Source organism: Python bivittatus, unplaced genomic scaffold (assembly GCF_059951505.1).
Source record: "Python bivittatus isolate LINGU-HERP-01145 unplaced genomic scaffold, Pbiv_v1 ctg000480_np1212, whole genome shotgun sequence".
In the NCBI taxonomy this organism is placed as follows: Eukaryota; Metazoa; Chordata; class Lepidosauria; order Squamata; family Pythonidae; genus Python; species Python bivittatus.
Genome location: NW_028277075.1, coordinates 44,323,413 through 44,345,060, shown reverse-complemented (window position 1 = coordinate 44,345,060; position 21,648 = coordinate 44,323,413). Strand labels below are relative to the sequence as shown.

The window sequence follows — 21,648 nt, the reverse complement described above, 5'->3', positions numbered from 1 at the left end:
AATTGTTAAGCAAGAAAGTAGTGTAGTAAGACAAAATGGGATTTTTTTTTTTTTAGTATAATATAGAAAACAGCTTTCAGTGAGTTTAGACTTAAAATTAGATCTCCTAAAGTAGGTTACTGTGTCACATATTATTGATAAATCGTTCTTTGATTTCACCAGACTAGAAGAAGTTATTAAGATATTGGCTATACTTCTTGTAAATCACCTTGGGCCAAGAGGCAAAATAAAAACAAATAACAATAAACCGCTGAATTAATTTTACAGATTTGAGATTATCCTATTGGAAATCTAAAATGGATATAAGTCCTTTTCAGAATAATTGAACACACATCTCTTTAACAACCCACAAATTATCATTTGACAACACAAAATAATAGAGCTTTTTGTTAAAATCAGAAAGCATGTGGAGATCAAAAGGTTAAACAGGTCTTTCATCATGATAAATCACTGGTTAATGAAGCCACTATTTGTGGGTATTATCCTTGCTCACTTTAACGTCATTACCTTCTGCTTGTAAAACTGACACTACTAATGATCTTCATTCTTCGAACTTTTCGACAGTATTGATTGGTTGCTCTGAGCAGATGTTACTTGGATTCGACTGCAGAAGTGGCGTTTCTTACGGGAGGCAAAAACTGTTTTGAAAGAAGTGGCATGGCACTCAGGTATAGTTGTATCTCCCTGCCATAAAAGAAAGGACTTTTTTCTCCCATATATAGTGCAGGAGCTGGTTACTACACAGAGCTATCCAAGCAAGAAAAACATTAGTGTTTTATTCCTATGTTTTTTATTTAAAAAATTTTTTTTAAAAAAAAACAATGTAGTACACTTTTGGAAGACGATGGTTAGGCTTGGCTTTGGGGCTACATTTCTAGAACTATGCAAGACCAGCTAAATGTACATTTAATTAAAATGAAATGAAAATAATGAAATTCAATTCATATTATTATTCTCATGTATGTAATAATCTCCCCACTATCACATTCAAAATGGCACATTTTGGAAGATAAGGTTTAGGAGCCTTAAAATATTGAAATAAGAGGAATTATTCTATTAAGTTTTTCTCAGACCCTGCTGCAAAGCGTACATCTGGGCTAGATAACCTAAGCATATTAACCAAGGCAGTCTCCCTTGCACTGACTCCCATATTGTTTCCAATGAAGTTAACCAATAACATTTTTAATACTGTAGAACATTGCTTCCCATTTGTGCTTCAAGGTTATCTTCAGAAGTCTTTCTCCATGAGCCCTTTCTTCTGTGGCCAGAGGGTGACTACTGCAGAGAGAGCTTTTCAGTGGTGATTTTGTAGTTATAAAACTCTCATGATATATATGCCAAGTACTCCTTCTTTCCTCCTTTCCTCCTTTCCTCCTTTCCTCCTTTCCTTCCTTCCTATCTATCTATCTTTCTATCTAGAAAGAGTGACTGATCCAAAGATCCCCAACTGGCTTTCGTGCCTAAGGTAGGATGATCTCCTAGCTTCTGGTCCCATGCCTTTAACCACTACACCAAACTGACTCTCCTCAGAGAGTCTCATACTTAGAGATTTTTTTTTGTACCCATGTGACATTATCAAATCCAAAACAAATTAAGCTCCATTGCAAGCTTCCCACTTCATATGATGTTGAAAATATATTACAGGATTAATTTTGAAGATGCATCTTCTGCATGAAGGCAGCTGATTCAAATGGGCATAGTCCTTCAAGTACCTGGATTTGTTTAGATACTTTTTTTCTGCAGCTTTAAAGCTCTGTTTTGCGAGTCTCTGTATCAGTGTGGAAGAGGCATTTTCCTCTCCCATTTAGATGTTTGAGCCTGTTCCTTCAGTTCAGGAGTAGGGAACTTTTGGTTCTCCTGATGTGGTTAGATTATATTATCAAATGGATCCCATCAGAATAGTAAATGCTGAGTGAGGCTGGGAGCTATGTGACAATATCTGGAAAGTCTCTCCTGCTGTAACTGTTAGAAGCTTTGGATGCTGAACTGGATAGAGGATAGAGCTGTACATTATATTATAACCAAAATTCTTAGCCCATTTTATCATGCACTCTTTAACTTGTTCTTCTTCCATTTCAAATCTCAACAGAAGTTTATATATTTTAGCAATTACATGTTCATCATTTGTACATAATTCCGTTTCAAATTTCATCACATCTTGTTCTATTACTCTCAGCTTTTTAACTATCAAACCTCTCTCTTAATTGTGCATATGTCAGCTATCCACTTTCAAGTCCCCATATATTCTCCAGAGGGTGTCTTAATCCATTTAATTCAACTAAAACTTGTTCTTGACAACATTATGGTTGGAATGTCTATAGTGACAGAGTATTTGTGCCATCTGCAAATACTGCAAAGTATGTATCAGGAAGGCTTGATATATATGCCTTGTTATTGCAACAAAAGTACAAGGGATTATATAGTTTAGGGCATTGATGGGCACCCCATATTATTCTCTGAGGCAGAACTGCTCAGTTATTAACTAAGCAAAGGGGAACTAATTGCTTCTTCCCTGCTGCTAATGTCAGGAGAGGAACAGCAGCCTTCCGAAAGACCATGGGACACAGGGCACAAGGTTTCCCCCTTTTCACAACAGCTTTGCTACAAGCCTCTGTTCTCTTACTGCTATTAATGGTAGGGAAATAGTAGTGCTGATGGGGAAGCTTTGTTGCTTTCTATTCCCTCCAACATTACTGTTCCATATCATGTGTACACACACAAATGCATAGCCCCCAACCTGAGCAAACACCAAATACTGTATGTACTTTCCCTCCCTCCCTCTCTCCTTCCCTCCCTCCCTCGCTCTCTATATATATACATTCCCTCAGAATTACATCAGATAAATAATGTGACATACCTTAAGGTTTGTGCTAAAAAAAGCATAATGGGAATCTAATGTGTGTTCTTCAGTCCAAATGTGACTTTCCTTTATTTTGACCTGCTGATTATAGCAAGTCAGAAATACTGACTCACAAATGGCAGTCTCTCGCTTTTCAATGTCCCAGGAGTGTCCATACCTTGATCAGGAGGCCATTAATACAATCACTCATGCTTTAATCACCTCACGTTTGAATTACTGCACTGTACTGTATCAAGGGCTGCCCTTGAAGGCCACTCAGAAGCTGCAGTTGGTCCAGAATCACAAAGCACTGGTAACCAGTAGGCTTCCAGGTGTAATGCAAGTTGCTAGGCAAATCCTATAAAGCCCTTCATGACACAGGGCTTGCTTGTCTCTTAGTTTCTGCCTGTCCTACACATTCTGATGGAGTCAGGTTGCTCTGGGTCTAGATTCCATCAATTAAACAATGTCATCTGGTAAAATCCAGGAAGCAGGACTTCTCTGTCATGGTGCCTGCCCTCTGGACTCCCCACTCCCACCCCTAGATTTGTATAGCTCCTATCCTGGCCCTACTTATATGAGACCTTAATACTTGACTCTTCCCTCAGGGCTTGAGTACAAGTGGGTGACCTAATGTTTATGTGGTGTTTCGGTCTATTAGATGGTTGTTCTAGACTTTTGTCTTTCTAGATCAATGTTTCTCAACCTTGGCATCTTTAAGATGTGTGGACTTCAACTCCCAGAAACAAAGATGCACATCTTTGTTTTTATTGTTTGTTTGTTTTTTGTAAACCTCCCACAGTCATGATAGATTGGGGTAGCCTATAAATTTCATAAAGGAATAAGAGGCAAGGAGGATGGGAGGGAGCTCTTTGCTTATAGTCTCTGTTAGAACTGTGTAGTGCCCTGGGCTCATGAACCCAGGAAAAAGCACACCCTTAAGGAGTTGCAAATGCTACGTTTGTACCTTCTCACACTGTGAAGGACCATTGATTGATTGATTATGTGCCATCAAGTCATTGCTGACTCTTAGTGACCACATAGATAGATTTTCTCCTTTCTCCATGACGATTTGTCCCTAACCTGGTCTTTCAGGTCTTCCAATAGTGCACCCATCACCACTGTAACTGAGTCCATCCACCCCGCTGCTGATCGTTTTCTTCTCTTTCCTTCCACCTTTCCCAGCATTAGAGTCTTCTCCACAGAGTTAAGTATTCACATAATGTGTCCAAACAGGATCATTTGAACCTGGTCATTTGTGCCTTGAGTGAGAACTCTGGGTTTGTTTGGTCAATGATCCATTTGTTTCTTTTCTTGGCTGTCTATGATATTCTCAGGAGTCTTCTCCAACACCAAAGTTCAAAAGCATCAATACTCTTCCTATCGTACTTCTGCAAAATCCAACTTTTGCTTCCATAGAGTATCACAGGGAATACCATCGCTTGCACTATTCTGATCTTTGTAGCTACAGATACATTGCAGCATTTGAACATCTTTTCCAAGGCCTTCATAGCTGCTCTACCAAGTGCTGGTCTGTGGTATATTTCTTTGGGTCTTTTGCTGTTGCTGTTTGATCTTAAAAGGCAGAAGCTGTCCACCACTTCAATATCTACATTGTTAGTTCTAAGCCTGATTGTTCTACCTGGTTGTCATTAGTTTGGTCTTTATACAATATTTAATTTTAGCCCCATGTTTTCACTGTGCTCTTCATATTCAAAGCACTGTACAACCCTAATCTGCACTTGTATTGTCCTAAGTACTCAGTAAGATAAAAGATATCTCCAGCAGGTTCCTCATCCAGAGCTATTTCTGGAGAGCCCTGACACAAGGTAAGGAGTTGAGGCATCAGAACAAAGACAGCAGGCTATTTATTCTGATCTTGCTTCCAAGCATGTGACCAAGTTTGCTTGCCTTTGGGGCTACCCTGGAGTGAATGTTTGGATCATCCCTAGTGTCATTTTTTTATATTAAAAATCAAAATGTTGAACCCACATACCTACCTGTTCATCACTTGATAAGTACAATTGATAACTTGAATGCATTAAAAATTACGATAGAGGAATACAGATTTTCATATCAGCTCAAACACTGTACTTTTTTAACTAAGGTAGTTTTGAAACTAGTTTTATTTTCAACAAAGTGTCATCATGTAAGCAAGAACTGAGACTGTCAGGCAGTTGCTGATATGAAAAACCAGGAAGAACCCTCTATTTGAAAACTGTCAGAAACAGTTTTCTATTTGAATTCTGTTTAAGGACTGTCCAGTCTCAATCTAACTTAATTTTTAAAAAATAAAAGTAAGAATACTTGCATGCATTGGGGAATGTTAAACTCCCACCCATCCTCTCTAGCCACAGAGAATCTGGACACTCATTAAACATTAATTTTAAAAAAAAACACCAACAATCTACTCCTGGCACCAGTGAAGTTTCTCTGTGTTGATATTGTTTTTTAAATCCCACAAGCAATGGAAGTAATCTAAAATAATGTATGGAGGATGGTACTTAACCAGCCCAAAGTGGTATATAATGGTCCCAATCCAGGTTGCTTTCTTTATAGTAATTAAAACTTTCAAGTTCATCTTCAGACTATAAAAATAATATATTATGTGGTTTGAACCCTAGCTAGCATATTGGGCAAACATAGATTATTTGTTCATAGTCTTTCTGTCTTTGGTAACACATACTATTTAAATTAGCATTATTTCTAAGTATGTATTGATACATATAAATGTGCACATTAGTATACCCTGCCTTATGATTAACATAAAACTTGTATTACTATTCCATATTCTCAGTGAATCAAGCCTTCACCCCATCCAGTACTAAAATAGTTGAATGGAAGTTCCTTTTCTAATCAGTGGGATTCATTCCCAATCAATTCTTCATCAGCCATGGTTAGGATCAGAGTAAAAAGGGCCCATTGCATATGTGCATCTGCATAACTAATATTAAATAATTTACTTCTTGAAATGTAGGGCAGATATTGGGAAGGACATCATGGCAATAAACGGGACTGAGATAATCTTGGCAAAATGTTATCTGATGCTCCCATTTATATCAGTTCATTTATTTATTTATTGTAACAAAGGAACAATGGCAATAGTGGGCAACAACAACTCTATTCTCAGTAGCACACACCTTGCAGCTGCCATTTTAATTCTGCATGCTATTCCTGATTTTCTGTTAAATGGAAGTTTCCTGAAGAATGGCCTGAGGCAAATTTAAGATTTGCTATTTCTGGCCTGATGTGTTGGAACATCAATTTTCAGTGATTCTGGCTGAGGAATTGTAGGAAAGGCTGTTGTATGATATATGGAAAAGATATAGAATAGAAATGTGTTAAACTGAAATTGTATTTTGTACAAATCTACAAATTACGTTGGGCAAGAATACCATAATTTCCCTTCTGTGCTTTTATTTTAAAAATGAGCATAAATCTACATAAAAATTAACAAAATTAGACATATAAGTGAGCAAGCTGTGTGTCACAATACAACATCATAAAAACTTCCGTATAATTCTTCCTTACTATAAAATCAGTACATGAAGTCTATTTGCAAAACTACCTATCATAACTTCTTACCCTCAAAGATATTAACATTCTGGAAAAGTGATGTTTTCTCTTCAGTTATGTTTTTTTCTCCTACCTTTTTTTGGGGGGGAATAATTCACTGGAAGAATGACACATTTATATGTTCTGTTTGATGCAGGAAGTTTTATTTTTGTCACTGACTTTTTGCTCAGATATTACAACAGGATACTGTATGCATTTTGTCTTGGAATTGAGAATGCAGATGCTGCACTCACATGTTATGTAAACCAAGTTCTATTTCACAACTGTTGGTTGAACAAGCTATAGTGACTTGTTTAAAGACAACAGTAAGGCCTAAAAGCGAACCTTAATGGGTAGTTTTTGCTCATCACACTATGTTAGCACTGCATATCAGCCGAATGATTGCTTTAGCAAGTTTTCTTGTATTTGTATATTTGGTTTTGTGTCATTATATGAAACCTGTAAAGTCTTAACCTCCATGACAGATTGAAAATTGAGACCAAAACAACTTTAAATCAGACACATTTTTAGCACTTTAGTAATTTTCTTGACTTCAAATTTACTACCCCATATTTATTCCCTGGTCTCAATTTCGCTCTGAATTAGGATTAAACACTAAAGTACAGTATAGTGAAAATATCAAGAAACAACAAAGTTTCTATATACAAGTCAATTTTGTTATTGTGCGTGCATGTGTACACACATGTATTTCTGTTGTGTAATACGAGTCTGTTTATTGAGCTCTATATTTGTGACAGATTAAAGCTAGCATCACACATGGAATCAAATTGCATAAAAACACTACACAAAGAAAATAGGCTGGGCAGTAATGTCACTGTCATCTTTACATCATTATAATTGCTCTAATTTAAGAAGAGTTATGAGAGGTACAGCAAGAAATATAAATGCAGATTTATGGGGGTTAGCATCCAAAACACGTATTTTATTTCATTTGGCGTAAAAAACAATTAAATGCCCATTTAATTAAATTTGGCTTGTTGCAAAAAAGGGCCTGTGATCCCTAACCCTTCATTATTTTTCTCCTGTCTTCACTGAAAATGAATTCCAGTAGCATTCATTAGAGGGGTGTCTTTTAAACAAGCAAACTGTTGCAAAATCTACATGATGCACGTTTCTTTTGGTGCTTGAATTTCATCTTATGTGTGATTTTCATGAATATTTTAAAGAGGTCGTTGTGGTCGGAATATCAGTTGTGAATTGATCATCTATGCGGAGAAAACCCACAGAGCAGAGTTAAGCTCAGATATGACTACCTTTTGTGACCCTTGGATTCCCTCTCCCCTCTTGTGTCCAGGGCCTTGCAACAGCTGTGGTGTTACCCCTGTTTGTCATTATATTGACACAGCCATTTTCATGGTATGCCTGTTGTAAATTTGTTGTTACATGGTGCGTCTGCCACAAATTGCACGGTATACGTAAATTTGAGTGTGTGGCGGTGCTGGCATGGGAGGGGATATCATGGTCCTGAATGGAGCGCGTGATGGGGCAGTCTGCAGGAGTTCTAACCCTGATAAATTGTTTACTTGTTAGCGATGGAGCTCAAGAACGGGTCTGGGGCTGCAAGCTCAGCGGGACAGAAGTATGAGGTGGACCTACGCCAATTATGGGCCTTTGTCAAGTCCTACCCTGTGATTGACACCAATGTTTCCCCTCTCACCATGGGTCCTTTTAGTAGCACAGGCCCAACATAGGCCCCACTGTGCTAATGCTATATTTTTGCATAGTATCTTCCATTTTCTCTGCAAAAATTAAGCCAGGCCTGAGTCCTGTGCAAGACCCTAAGGCCTTTATTTTTAGCATGTATTTTTTCCGGTTTTTCAAAATAAGTTAAAAACAGTAGTTACCGAGGCTCTCTTTGCAACAAAGAAAGCAAAGGAGCAAACATTATCTTTGGATGACTGACTTCAAGTTAATGATCTTCCGTGCTGAATTCTACCCTCTGCTACTCAATAAGGGGCTTGGGTAGTGTAAAAAGAAGCACCTCTTTAATCCACTAACACTTCATTGTCCCATTGTGGCAAAATGATCATTTCATCAGTTTGGGGTGCTCTAAGCCCACAGTAAGGGTTTTGGAAAAAAGAAAGAAAAAGAAATGATTCAGAGAGGTATTTCTCTCCTTCATTTTTCCTCAAGTGACGGCTGAATAACTATGCAAAAAAATTAAGGCATAATGACCCGGCAACAATGACAAAACCTAATTAGTCACGGAGGCCACTGGCTAATGAGCCGCAAAAAACGGCTCTTGAGTGTGTAATAACTGTATTTTTCTCCATTTCTTCTCCTTTAGTCACAGCCTTGTGTGGTATTTTTAACAAACTAAAATGGCACCAGATGCAACAGGGTTCAGACATTTTAACTTGAATTAAGAAACCATATGTTCAGATAAGTCATGGTTTCCTCTTTCCCACAGACTGTGCTCTGCATCTGTGATGTAAAACTCTGGTGGTTAGAGAGTTGTCATTTATAGTTTCACCCACCCTGCAAGTAAGCGCAGTCTGACCATTATGTGTTTTGAAAAGTGGCTTGTTACAGGAGCTGTACCTTTCATTTATAGCCTGTAGTAAACACTAAATTTTACAAGTATACACACACACACACACACACACACACACAGAGTTATAGAGCAAACCTACAGAAATTAAGAAATATGTTACACTGCATCTTGTACAAGATACACCTAGAAAAACAATCATGTTCAGAAGCTTCTAATGGACGTAGCAATGGTACAATATGTGGCTACCATTCTGGAGACTTCCAGATCCTGGCCATTTAGTAGGTAAGGTACGATTGCCATATGAGGACAGTCTGGATAATTTGTAAACAGAGGCCCCCCAAAAAAGTGATAGGGCATTTTAGAAGCACGTGCGCTACTGTCTCCATTTCGGTCCGAGCAGATACACGAATGCTCTTGGGAAGGCATGCCATTGTATATGCCCAACGGAACCACTGAAACATGCCGGTGTGAAGGCCCTCTTATGAGGTGGAACTAATAAATAATACAGAGATTGGGGAATTGTAAAAAGGGAGTAATCTTTATATTCAATTGTCCTTTAAAACACTGCTACCTCAATAGAAGCAGTAAACAAAACAAACAAAAACCAAGAAAGGATTACTGTGGTTACTCTTGTCTCAAGTCAGACTAAATAGTATTTTCCTTATAATTTACAGTGGAAAAAAAGTGATACGCTTTCCTCCAGTTGCAATTCCTGAACCTGAAAAAGTGGCAGCTAATATAACATAGCCAGAACAGGCATGGGGGAAAAAACACCCCATGCAAGCAGATTGCTTGTTGTTCAGTCACGTGATCAGCGGATCACATGAGGAGGTGGTGGCCATTCATCTTCCCATAACGCAGTGTTTCTCAACCTTGGCAACTTTAAGATGAGTGGACTTCAACTCCCAGAATTCCCCAGCCAGCCATGCTGGCTGGGGAATTCTGGGAGTTGAAGTCCACTCATCTTAAAGTTGCCAAGGTTGAGAAATACTGCCATAACGTTATCAGTTTGCATTCTAAACAGTGAACATTTTGCACTTGAAAAAAGAAAGAGAGAGATGGGTTTTTAGGCAATTCATATTCATAGGAAAGAATTGCCTGGCCATGAAGCATTTTATATGATGAAAATCTAATTCAGACCCTAGGTAAGCCACTGTGGGATTGAAGAATCATTTCTCGAGTAATTGTCAGCTACATAATGGTAGATTTTTTTGGCGGTACACACTCTCCTACTTTAATTACGATATCAATATATAAGCTATACATAATATATTGATAAATATAGTGTGGGTGTGTGTATAAAAAAAAATCCCCTCTCACCCCTGTGGGTGGTCTGTGTCTTCCTCAATCTCGGGTCCTCTACCAGAGGTCTGGGAGTTTGAGGGTTCTGTGTGATATCTTAGCTGATCCTAGCACTGTGCTCTTCTGGACAGAGAGCTCTGATGTTGTTCCTGGGATCTGCTGGAGCCACTCTCCCAGCTTAGGAGTCACGGCCCCAAGTGCTCCTACCACCACTGGGACCACTTTGGTCTTGACTTTCCACATCATCTCTAGTTCCTCCTTCAGGTCCTGGTACTTCTCCAGCTTCTCATACTCCTTCTTTCTGATGTTGCTGTCACTTGACACCACTACATCTATCACCACAGCTATCTTCTGGTCCTTGTCAATAACCACAATGTCTGGTTGATTGGCCAGTACCTGCCTGTCCGCCTGGATCTGGAAGTCCCACACGATCTTAGCCCTGTTATTCTCCACTACCTTCTGTGGAATCTCCCATCTGGACTTGGGAGGGTCTAGTCCATACACTGTACAATTGTTTCTCTACACAATGCCAGCTACTTGGTTGTGCTGTTCAGTGTATGCTTTCCTGCCTGCATTTTACACTCTGCCACTATATGTTGGACTGTCTCTGAGGCCTCTCAGCACAGTCTGCCCCTTGGGTCCTGTCTAGTGTGGAAGACCCCTGATTCTATGGATCTGGTGCTTAGTGCCTGTTCTTGTTCTGCTATGATCAATGTCTCAGTGCTGTCTTTTAGTTCAGCCCTTTACAGCCACTGGTAGAATTTCCCAGTGTCAACTCACCTCATCCCTACATGGGATGTAGATGGTACATCCCATGCAGGTCTTGTCTTGCCGTGGCACTTCCTCCAATGTCTGCTGCTGCTTCAGGCATTCTCTCAGCAGCTCATCTTTGGGTGCCATCTTAGTGATGTACTCATGGATGCTCTGGGTTTTGTCCAGGACAGTGGCTTTGACACTCACCAGACCCCACCCACTCTCTTTCCAGCTGATGTACAGTCTCAGGAGAAGCTTCTGGGTCTTCACATCGGCAGCCTCCATGTCCTCCTTTGGCCAGCTCATTATACTGGCAGGGTATCTGATGACTGACAGGGCATACCTGTTGATAGTATGGATCTTGTTCTTCCCATTGAGCTGACTCTTCAGGACCAGTCTTATCCTTTGGTGGTACTTGGATGTTGCTGTCTTCCTTGCCTCCTCATTGTGGTTTCTATGTGACTGTGGGATACCAAGGTACTTATAGTTGGTCTGTATGTTTGCTATGTGGCCCTCTGGTAGTTCCACCCCATTAGTCTTAACTACGTCTCTCTCTTTACTACCATCCGGCCACACTTCTCCAGTCTGAATGACATCCCAATGTCCTTACTGTACGTCTGTGTCAGGTGGATCAGCGAGTCGATGTCTCATTCACTCTTGGTGTGAGTGTGTGTGTGTGTGTGTGTGTGTTCGTTCACTCAGTTTGAAGAATATAGAATGGAAGTTAAGAGGCTGAAAAAAACCTTAATTGATTGCTAGCTGCCTGTTTTCTGAACCTAAGTTTCCTACAGGATTGTCTTACTCCCATACAGTCTACCCCTCAGTCTTATGTCACCAACAGGACAATTTTCTCGAACCCACCATAAGTACATTAGCCATTTATGGTTAATTCTGCTTTCTCTCTGGCACAGCCAATGTGGAACAAACGTCGTATCTGCCTGATAAAATCAAGTAGGGCAGACTTGCTGTAGGTCTCTTCTCATAGAGATGGTCCTCTACAGGACCCAAGGAACCAAGTCTCCTTAGTTGCAGCCCTTCCTCTTTGGGACAGTCTACTTTCTGAGATAAGACTTGTCCCCACCATGTTCATTTTTAAGAAAGGTGTAAAAATGTGATGTTTTAACAAAGATAGGGATTTGCTGTAAGCTGGGAACCTTAGGTTGTGTTTCAGTGTTATTGCTGCTTGATGGTCACAGCCTTCTTCTGCTTCTGTTTTGGTTTTGCTACTGTTTTTCTTATCATTGCATTTTCCTATTTTAATCTTCTTATTGTAGGAAGGGAATGCAAATTGCTCAAAGACCCACTGAACTTATATGAAGCATCATATAAGTCCCACTGGACTTATATGAAGTATCATATAAGCCCCAGTAAATAAATCATTATAACTATGGTATAGTTGTGGTATATGACTCTGGAATGTGGAGATGGCGATGGCCATAGAGCTGAATGAGTTTGGTTCTGCAGAGTCCTGCCCAGTCACTATTCCCAAGCATCTCCTTGGTTTACTGAAGAGTAAATGAAGTGATTGAAAAGATACTTAGAGCAATGGTGGCAGAAGACTAAAAGAGGACATGACCTGAGCATTGGTAAGTCATGTTTAAGCCTACACAGTGGCTATAAGAGTGATAATTTATTGATTCTTCTCAACTTCCTGCTCAGCAGCCCTGTTCAGAGTAACCCAGATTCTTTCAGGAAAGGATGAGTGGGATATGATGCCTGCAAGTTTGTGGATTTCCTTGAAGATAAAGTCACTAATATCTGCTCTGGGTTGAACACTAGTTAGGCAGAGTCCACTGTGGTGAGCAAGGCAATGCCTTGTGTTACACTTTGAGACTGCAGAACTGGAGAAAGTAAACAGGATTCTTTGCAGTCTGTGGGTTTGTTTCAACTCCTTCTGGCTGCTTTGGGTGGCTAGAAGTGATACAACTGGCTGGATTCATATGCTAGTTAATGTTTATTTAAGGCAGAGTGTTACGCCATCTGTCATAAAAAAAGTGGTGAGATTCTATTGAATCCTTTTTGCTGCTTGACTAGATTACTGTTACACACTATACATTGGGTTGCCTTTGGAGATGAATTGGAAACTGCAATTGCTATCCAATGTGGCAGCTAGGAGGGCAAACCCTCTACTCCATCATAACACCAGTACTGTTTGGTGGACATGTAGAAAAGCCAAAAAATTTTGGATACAAATACATACATTAATTCAGAATATTTTAAAGATTAAAGTACAACTGAAGGCAGACACTTTTCTTTTGGACTAATGGACAGGCAATTAGAAAAAAGTCATGGAACTTTGTTTTTATATAAGACAACTGCAGCAAGACTATTATTTCCTCAAAAGTGGAAAGGTTCAACACTACCCACAGTGGAGGAATGGTTGGTGAAGATGATGGAACTTGCAGAGAAGGCTAAATTAACTTCCTTGATTAGAGAAAAAACAATATCTACATTTATGACTGATTGGAAACCCCTTGTAGACATTTTGCATGAAATGGAAAAAAATGCACTTATGATTTGTAGTTTTGGTGATTGGAAAAAAATTGGATAATAGAAAAAAGTGAGCTTTTTTTGAACTCCTAGAGTAAGAGTTAATTTTGTAATTGTATTTGCTGCAAGAAAAATCAGAAGCTCCTTCTTTCTTTTCCTTTTTGTTCTCTCTTTTTGCACTTTTTCTTACTTCCTACTTCTTTGCTTTCTTTGCTTTTTTTTTACTCTTTATTGGTTTGTATTAATTTTTATGTTCTTTGTAAAATATTTAATAAAATTATATACACATACATACATACATACATACATACATAAAAAGCAGAACTTTTGTCTTGTGCCACTGAGAAAGTAGAATGGAAGAGGCAAAAGTTGCAGGACAGCAGGAAATGTGACACTGTATTGCCCTACGTTTAAATTAAGTTGGTGTGAGGCATAGGGAAATATGTTCAGGGCTACGTGATAAATTATAGAGGAACTTTGCAGCTGTAGTCTCCTTTCAAGACACTTTTCAAAGGTGAAATGGATTGCTTTGCTGCCATGAATAGAATGTTGGTCTCCTCAGAGAGTTCCATTTAAAACTTGAGACTTCTCTGTCCTTGAAAGCAGGACCTCAGTTTGGAAACATCGTTGGCTGAAAAATGAGAACAAGTCTCTGTCTCTGCCTCTCTCTACATGTCCTGTATGTTTGTATTTTTTGGTTACGCTGATAGGAAAGAAAAAGCAAAAATGTTCTCCAAGTGCAGACATCAGCCAGTCTGATATGGGCAGCGTGTCTTTAGACCAAAAAAAAAAACAAAACTTGTCCGATCCTATATAGCAGAATGCTAATCTCCTATTACATTTCCTGGTTCTCCTCCCCTTTCTCTCTCTCTCCCTACAGCTCACAATCGTTTAATTCCGAGGCCATGCCTGGGACCCCTTCCGGGAAATGATTTCCCAGGTAAGTAAAGTTTCCTCCAGTGTAAGCTCCTGCATTTGAAAAACAAAATGAAACAGTACAGAAGTCTGTAAAGTCAAACTTTTAGCATAGAGGTAGAACAAATCCCCTCCCTGCCTCCTTCTCTCTTTCTTTGCTTTATACAGCAGGAGTGTCTTTGAACTGAATTCCCTCTGCTCTATTCTGTTCTTTTACACAGTTTTAAGCCTATGGTTGAACTTTCTGTACCCTGAGTACGAGTCAGTGACTTGGAGGTAATCCATATATTTTAATGTACTGTGAAAATAAATGAAGGGTTTACTTTACTAGAGGGCCAAATATTCTCATCTCCATCCACAGGACTTGTTTAATAGTGTTAAAGAATATTTTTAGTTATAACAATCTTAGATTTTGGCACTTCTCCAAAGAACAAAACCAAGAACGCTAACTTTCATCTCTTCCAGTCCTGCAAGCTTGGCTGCTCTGTCCACTGGGCCTTTTCCTGCACCCAAGTAAATGTTATTATCCTCTCTCTTTTTTTTTTATATACTGCACTTCGTGCCCTTATGAACCTGTTGAAAAGTAGTGAAAGAGAGTTGAAAAGTACCACTGCCTCCGAAAAGTAGCGCTGACTAGGAGGCAGAAAAGGGGAACTCCGGTTTTATTCAGTCCTAAAGATAACACCATACAGAATGATAGACTCCTTGGAATTGTTTGTTCCCCTTCAGCCATTGTTTCTCCATCACTGAATGAGCCTCTTAGCTGCACTTGAGGGCCTGTCACAGGTAGGCAACCAACAGAGATAATTCCCAGCCTATGCTTGATTGCCCCCTTATAGACACTCACTCATGATTCTGAAAGGCCTCAGACACTGTTGAATAAACTCCTACTCGCTTCCATAAACTTTTTCTCCCACTGAATTTTCCGGGGATGTGAGCAGCTCCCAGCCAGGCTTGAGGATGCTGCTGAATGGACTCCTGTTCTGAATCAAAGTTTGACGACCCCCAGCCTCTTTATAAAGGCAAGAGAAGAAAATGGGGCCATCCTTTGGGAGGAATTTGCTTTCTTCTGCAGGTGAAGGCCAAGCCTGTGTAACTTTTGTGGCAGGGTTTTTGTTTGGTTCGATGTTTGCAGTCCTCCGCTCTGCACTTTTAATATTTGTGATTTGACTTTCTTGCAGCGTATCCTTCCTGAAGCCTCCAGATGGGAAGATGCTTTGCAATTCTAGTGCCTTTGGTGATCCGGCGCAATGAAACTCAAGAAGCATATGGGATACTCATTGGAAGATGAGTAGACTGCCTTTCTTTCATTTCTGCTGCTGTGGCAAAAGGGTATGAAGGATTCCATTTATACTATAACTGATTTCTGGTGGCAGATATCTGAGGCACAAAAACGGAACGTTTAAGCAAATCTCTAAGAAATGTATTCACTGAAACAACGTTAAAGCATAGACTTCAAAAAGATTTTGCCATTTGTTTTGAAGCACAGAACAAGCAAAGTAGATAGGATGTGCCTGGAATGCAAACTAACGTTTTTCAGATAACACAAATAAAAATAAAGAATTTTGTTCCTAGTGCAATTTCAGCAAAACGCTAATATCACATCAACACAGTTACTAGATAAAATGTGAATTAAATGTTTATATTCATGCTAGAAATTAATGATACAAGCAATTTTAGAATGGTCAGTGAACATCACTTCCTTTGTACCATGATAAAATCTTCAGTAAACAAATAGTAAAAAAAAAATTTTATTGTACATTTCATTATATGCTTATGTTACCATGATCATACAAGGTTCATAAAGGTGTATTATTATTCATGCGGCTGTTTACATTATTCATATGGGGCCCAGAGGCATTCTTGTAAATCAGGAATGCAAAAAGTGCAGCCCATAGGTTTCACAGCTCATGTGGACTCCTTTTGTAGCTCCCAACCCCACTCTAAAATGAATGGAATAAATATCTCAGCCCATTTTTTTTCCATGTTGAGCTGCTCGGAGCATTTCAAGGAGTGAAATGGGTGCTTTACGTTCCTTTCGCTCCTGAAAAGATCGTAGAAATCACCAAACTCAGACTGATTTTTCCCAGTTTGCGGGTTGGATATTAAAGGGCTATTATTTGTCCTTCAAATATCCCAAGAAATACACACACCATCCCAAATTGGAAAACAATCTGGACAACCCATTGCCAAAATTGTGGTGTCTCTGCAACTTAGGTTTTATCTGTTAAAAAAATTCTCCAATGCTTTTCTTTTTCCACATCAGTAGAGGAAGCTATGACACTGAAAAAAAGCCATTTCAGTGTCACACACTCCCGTACTGGCAAAGAAAAAAGCTGTAGCTTCTGCAAGAAGTGTTATTTTGCCATTACAAAGAAAAACCAAAATCTATGAAACACTTTTTTTGAAAAAATAAAAGTAATAAAATATATTATTTTTAAAAAGTAATAAGGGGGGGGGGAAGGAGTCCCACCACTGGGTTTTGATTTTGCCTGCTTCTGGAGTGCAGCCCCCAACGTGCAACACAAAGCCCATAGTAGACCTCAAATCAATAGAAGTTGTATATCCATGTTGCAAATACAGACAATTCTAGAGGTTTATGGTTTGCTTTGTGTTATGCCCATTTCCCTTCAATAATTAAAAGAATCTTTTTAAAACAATTAGTCAGAAGTGACAGTCCTTTATTGTCTCCTGTTTTAAGACATGCAGCCTGATTTATGTACTTTCACTCAAAGATAGTTTTTGCTGATTCCTACAGATAGATAGATAGATAGATAGATAGATAGATAGATAGATAGATAGATAGATAGATAGATAGATAGATAGGACGGACAGATAGACAGACAGACAGACAGACAGACAGACAGACAGAGACAACTGAATATTGGCAGGAGGTAAAAATAACTTGTTATACAGGATCCAGATAGCTTCATGTATAATATATACCCATCATGCTATTTCCTTTCAGGGTTAGCAAATTATGAAAAGGGGGAATAAGCAATGGTAAGCCAAAGAAATTAAAGGCATGAGATAAGAAAAGGGAATATACTAAATCTAATTTATATCAACACCTTTCCCTATGCTTCTCTATACTTTATTATCCTGGCCAATCATCCTTGCTTCCACCACATCCATATGCTGTTTCATACATATATTTCTTCTTTAAACCTCATTTCTTTTTGAGCATCTCATCAGCACCATCAAGCCATGACTTTCTTGTTCTTTCCTTTCCTCTTAACTTACTCACTTTTCCACAAACTGCACCTATAATATAACATCCCATTACACCACCGGGGGCCCTACCATTCTTCAACATTCTCACAGCATTTATGATTCCCCTCATCAGTTTTTTTCTTATATACTTATAGAATTCATTGCACTATTCAACATATCCTAAAATACTCCTTCCAGCATTCTTTCACTTCAATTTCTCCCCAAATCATTGCATCACTTTTATTTTTAAACCCATTCACTCTGCTAGGGGCTCCTTGTTTATGTTCCTTCACCTACTTTAAAAGCAACATTTTGTTCCCATCAACATTGCTCTGTAATTTCTTTGCCTCTTTTCATTCCTTGACTCTGCATTCCTTGCAGCTATTTTTTCCTTTGTATCCATGTTATACAATATGTTGCTCTATCATCATTTTTGCAGCAAATGTTCAGTTATCTGTATATTTCCTCATCTATAGGTTCTTCCATCATTCATTTCTACTTTCCATTCATTCTGTTAGCAGATGAGTCTGTCCCCTACATCCTTTCTCTCCTGTAGTTATTCTACTTTCATTGTAGTTTCTTTTCTTCTTTGCCCATTATTTCCAAGTTCCAAAAACAACCAAATATGGTCTGCCCCTCATTCAGAACTTTTCATTACCACTATATCCTTCATTAATTTTCTCTAGTATCATAACTAAAATCATTCTTGTAGATTTATATTTATTTCCTTATCATGTATGCACACGAGTAGATTTGTGCTTAAACCATATTTTTTAAAGAGCAGAACTTTTTAAAGCAGACACTCACCAAGCAATTGGCATTCTAATACATTATTTGATCTTTAAGTTTATTTATTTATTTATTTATTTATTTATTTATTTATTTATTAAATTTGTATGCCGCCCATCTCCCCCAGTGGGTGACTCTGGGCAGCTCACAATAAAAGTAAAAGCCACAAACAGTTAAAAAATAAATACACCCATTCATTAATTAAAATTAATTAATCAATTAAAAAGTCAAACTACAGAAACAAGTCCTATACATAAAAACTAAAAAACATTCAAGATGATGGGCGAGTAACATCCATTACCCCGCAAGCCACTTCCACTTGTGTGAGCCCCCATGCAGCCCCCAGGCCATATGGCATAGCCAAGATTTCACACTCTTCCTGAAGGCCATGAGAGTGGGGGCACACCACACCTTGGGTGGTAGGTTGTTCCACAGAGCGGGGGCCATGGCAGAAAAGTCCCTCTTCCTAGACCCCACCAGTCAAAATTCCTTGATTGGTGGAGTCTGCAACATGCCCCTTCTGCCGGACCAAGTGGGGCAGGCTGATATAACAGGGGCGAGATGGCTCCTCAGATAACCTGGTCCTGTGCCATGAAGGGCTTTAAAGGTGATAACCAACACCTTGAATTGGACCCGAAAGCAAACTGGCAACCAATGCAGCTTGCATAACAGTGGCGTTATATGGGCCCCCTAGGGGCATTCAGAACTGTCTGCACTGCTGGATTCTGCGCCGGATACTCTTCAAGGGTAGCCCCATATAGAACGCATTGCAGTAATCCAACAGGAGGTGACCAGGGCATGAGTGACCATGCAGAGGCCCTCCTGATCGAGGAAGGGGCGTAACTGACGCACAACACAAAGTTGCGCAAAGGTCCGCCTAGCCACAACTGCCCCCTGCTCTTCAAACAGGAGTCATGAGTCCAGGAGGACCCCCAGGTTATGCACCGGGTCTGTCTGGGGTAGTGTGACCCTGTCAAGAACCAAAAATGATAAACTCCCAGATCTTGAGGCTCCTTGTACCCACAGCCACTCCGTCTTACCAGGGTTCACTTGAAGCCGGTTGTCCCCCATCCAGGCCCCTATAGCCTCCTGGCACCATGAAATGGCCTAATCACTTTTTTTTTGTAGTCTTGTCTTATTCCTACCTATCCAATTATTTGGCCAAAACATAATAATATTTCTCCCTAACACCTGGGCAATTCCAGTCATTAGATATACAGTGGAATAGTGGACTGGACTCATGCTGAACTAGAAGCCCTGGATAGGAAGACCAGAAAAATAATGACAATGAATCATGTCCTTCATTCACACAGCAATGTTGACAGACTGTACTTACCAAGGAGCATAGGTGGGCGTGGAATGCGGCAAGTACACCAGACAGTTGAAGAAGAAAAAAGGGCATTGGAAGACTATCTGAAGGACAGTGAAGAAGATGCACTGAAGCTAGTACACTATGAAGGCTCACTGAATACCAAAGAGACCAAATTGGCCTACAAGAAAAACCAGATGAAGAATAGAAAAGAGACATGGCAAGGCAAAATATTACATGGCCAGTATATAAAAAAAAACTAGCAGGCAAAGCAGATAACAAGACCTGGCAATGGCTAAGAGCAGGAAAGTTGAAAAAAGAGGCAGAGAGGCTAATTCTGGCTGCACAAGACCAAACCTTAAGAACAAATGCATATAAAGCCAGAATCGAGAAGACAGCAACAGACAGCAAATGCTACTTCTGCAAAGAAGCTGAATAAATACTGGACCACCTAATTAGCTGCTGCAAGAAGATTGCACAGACTGATTACAAACAACGGCATGACAAAGTAGCAACAATGGTGCTTTGCAATATCTGCAAGAAATACCAGTTGCCTGCAAGCAAGAACTGGTGGGATCACAAAATAGATAAAGTAGTAGAAAATGAAGAAGCTAAAGTGCTCTGGGACTTTAGAATTCAGACAGACAAGCATCTGCCACACAACACCCCAGACTTAACAATTGTTGATAAGAAAGACAAAAAAGTCTGGATAGTGGACATTGCAATACCTGAGACAGCAGAATAGGAGAGAAAGAACTGGAGAAAATCACAAAATACAAAGACCTGCAAATAGAAGTAGCACAACTATGGCAAAAGAAAGCAAAGATAGCACCAATAGTTATACACGCCTTAGGTGCAATCCCAAAACATCTGGAGCACCACTTGAAGACCATCGGCATTGACAACATCACCGTCAGTTGCAAAAGGCATCTTTACTTGGAACAGCTTACATCCTGTGACAATACCTTTAATATTATTAAACAACATCTGCCTATCCCAGGCCCTTGGGAAGGGCTCAATAGGTGGACAAAAATGCCAAATCCAATCTAAACATCTGGCTGACTGTGCAACCAACCATAATCATCAATAGTAGGATAGTGTCAAAATCGAGAGAAGTCATCGTTTTTCTCTATTCTGCACTAGTCAGTCTGCACCTAGAATATTGCACCCAGTTCTGGGTACTAGGAAGAACATTGATAAATTGAAACAGAGGAGAGCAACCGAGCTGTTGAGGGCCTCAATGGGAAAAAAAACGAGGAACAGTTGGAGGCATTGTATATGTTTCACATGGAAAAGACAAAAATGTGTGGAGTCATGAGAGCTATCACATGCCAGAATTGTTCAGAATTGCTCCAGAAGACAGGACAAGAAGCAATTGCTTTAAATTATGAGGAAGTAGATTTCAGTTGGACATCAGGAAACCTTTTCTAATGGTAAGAGCTGTTCAGCAATAGATCAGATTGCCTCTGGACTCTCTAGAGATGGCAAACTGTTTTCTTCACTGGAAGTGTTTAGAAAAATGATATTTTGAACAGAAACTAGGAATGTCAGTCTTCAGTGTTTCTACTCTGTTAATAATAAAATGGATTATTAATAATTAAGGTAGAATTTGAAGTGTTTTAAATTCTTCAAGCATCTAAAATGTAATGGCAATTAATATTTCAGCAGAGATTAAAATCAAAGTAAGATTCTGAAATAGCATGTAAGTTAAAAGAGCCCTAAAAGATAATGCCTCTTTTGAACTGAGTCAATTCCCGATGACTAAAAGGACATATTTCTGAAGTTTTGTTGACATTAATACAGAAGTGGTTTGACATGGCTTCTTCAGAGATGGGTTTGGTTTGGTTTGGTTTGGTTTGGTAGTGTAGCCTCAATAGTATCAAAAGTGAACAAGAATTGGTGCCAAGGAAAAGTTCCTTGATAAAAGCAACAAAACCGAGATGAATGCTTGTTGACTGTCTGCTTTTT

The 21,648-nt window shown here is 39.3% G+C and overlaps 1 long non-coding RNA gene across 1 annotated transcript in view; it reads left to right on the top strand.

The window, feature by feature from the left end:
• LOC148214969 (uncharacterized) overlaps nucleotides 1–21,648 on the top strand; it is a 76,267-nt gene that overhangs the window by 34,447 nt on the left and 20,172 nt on the right. Inside the window, exons 2-3 of the long non-coding RNA XR_015797037.1 lie at nucleotides 14,335–14,394; nucleotides 15,551–15,701. This is a non-coding gene — a long non-coding RNA (uncharacterized LOC148214969). The remainder of the gene's footprint in view (nucleotides 1–14,334; nucleotides 14,395–15,550; nucleotides 15,702–21,648) is intronic.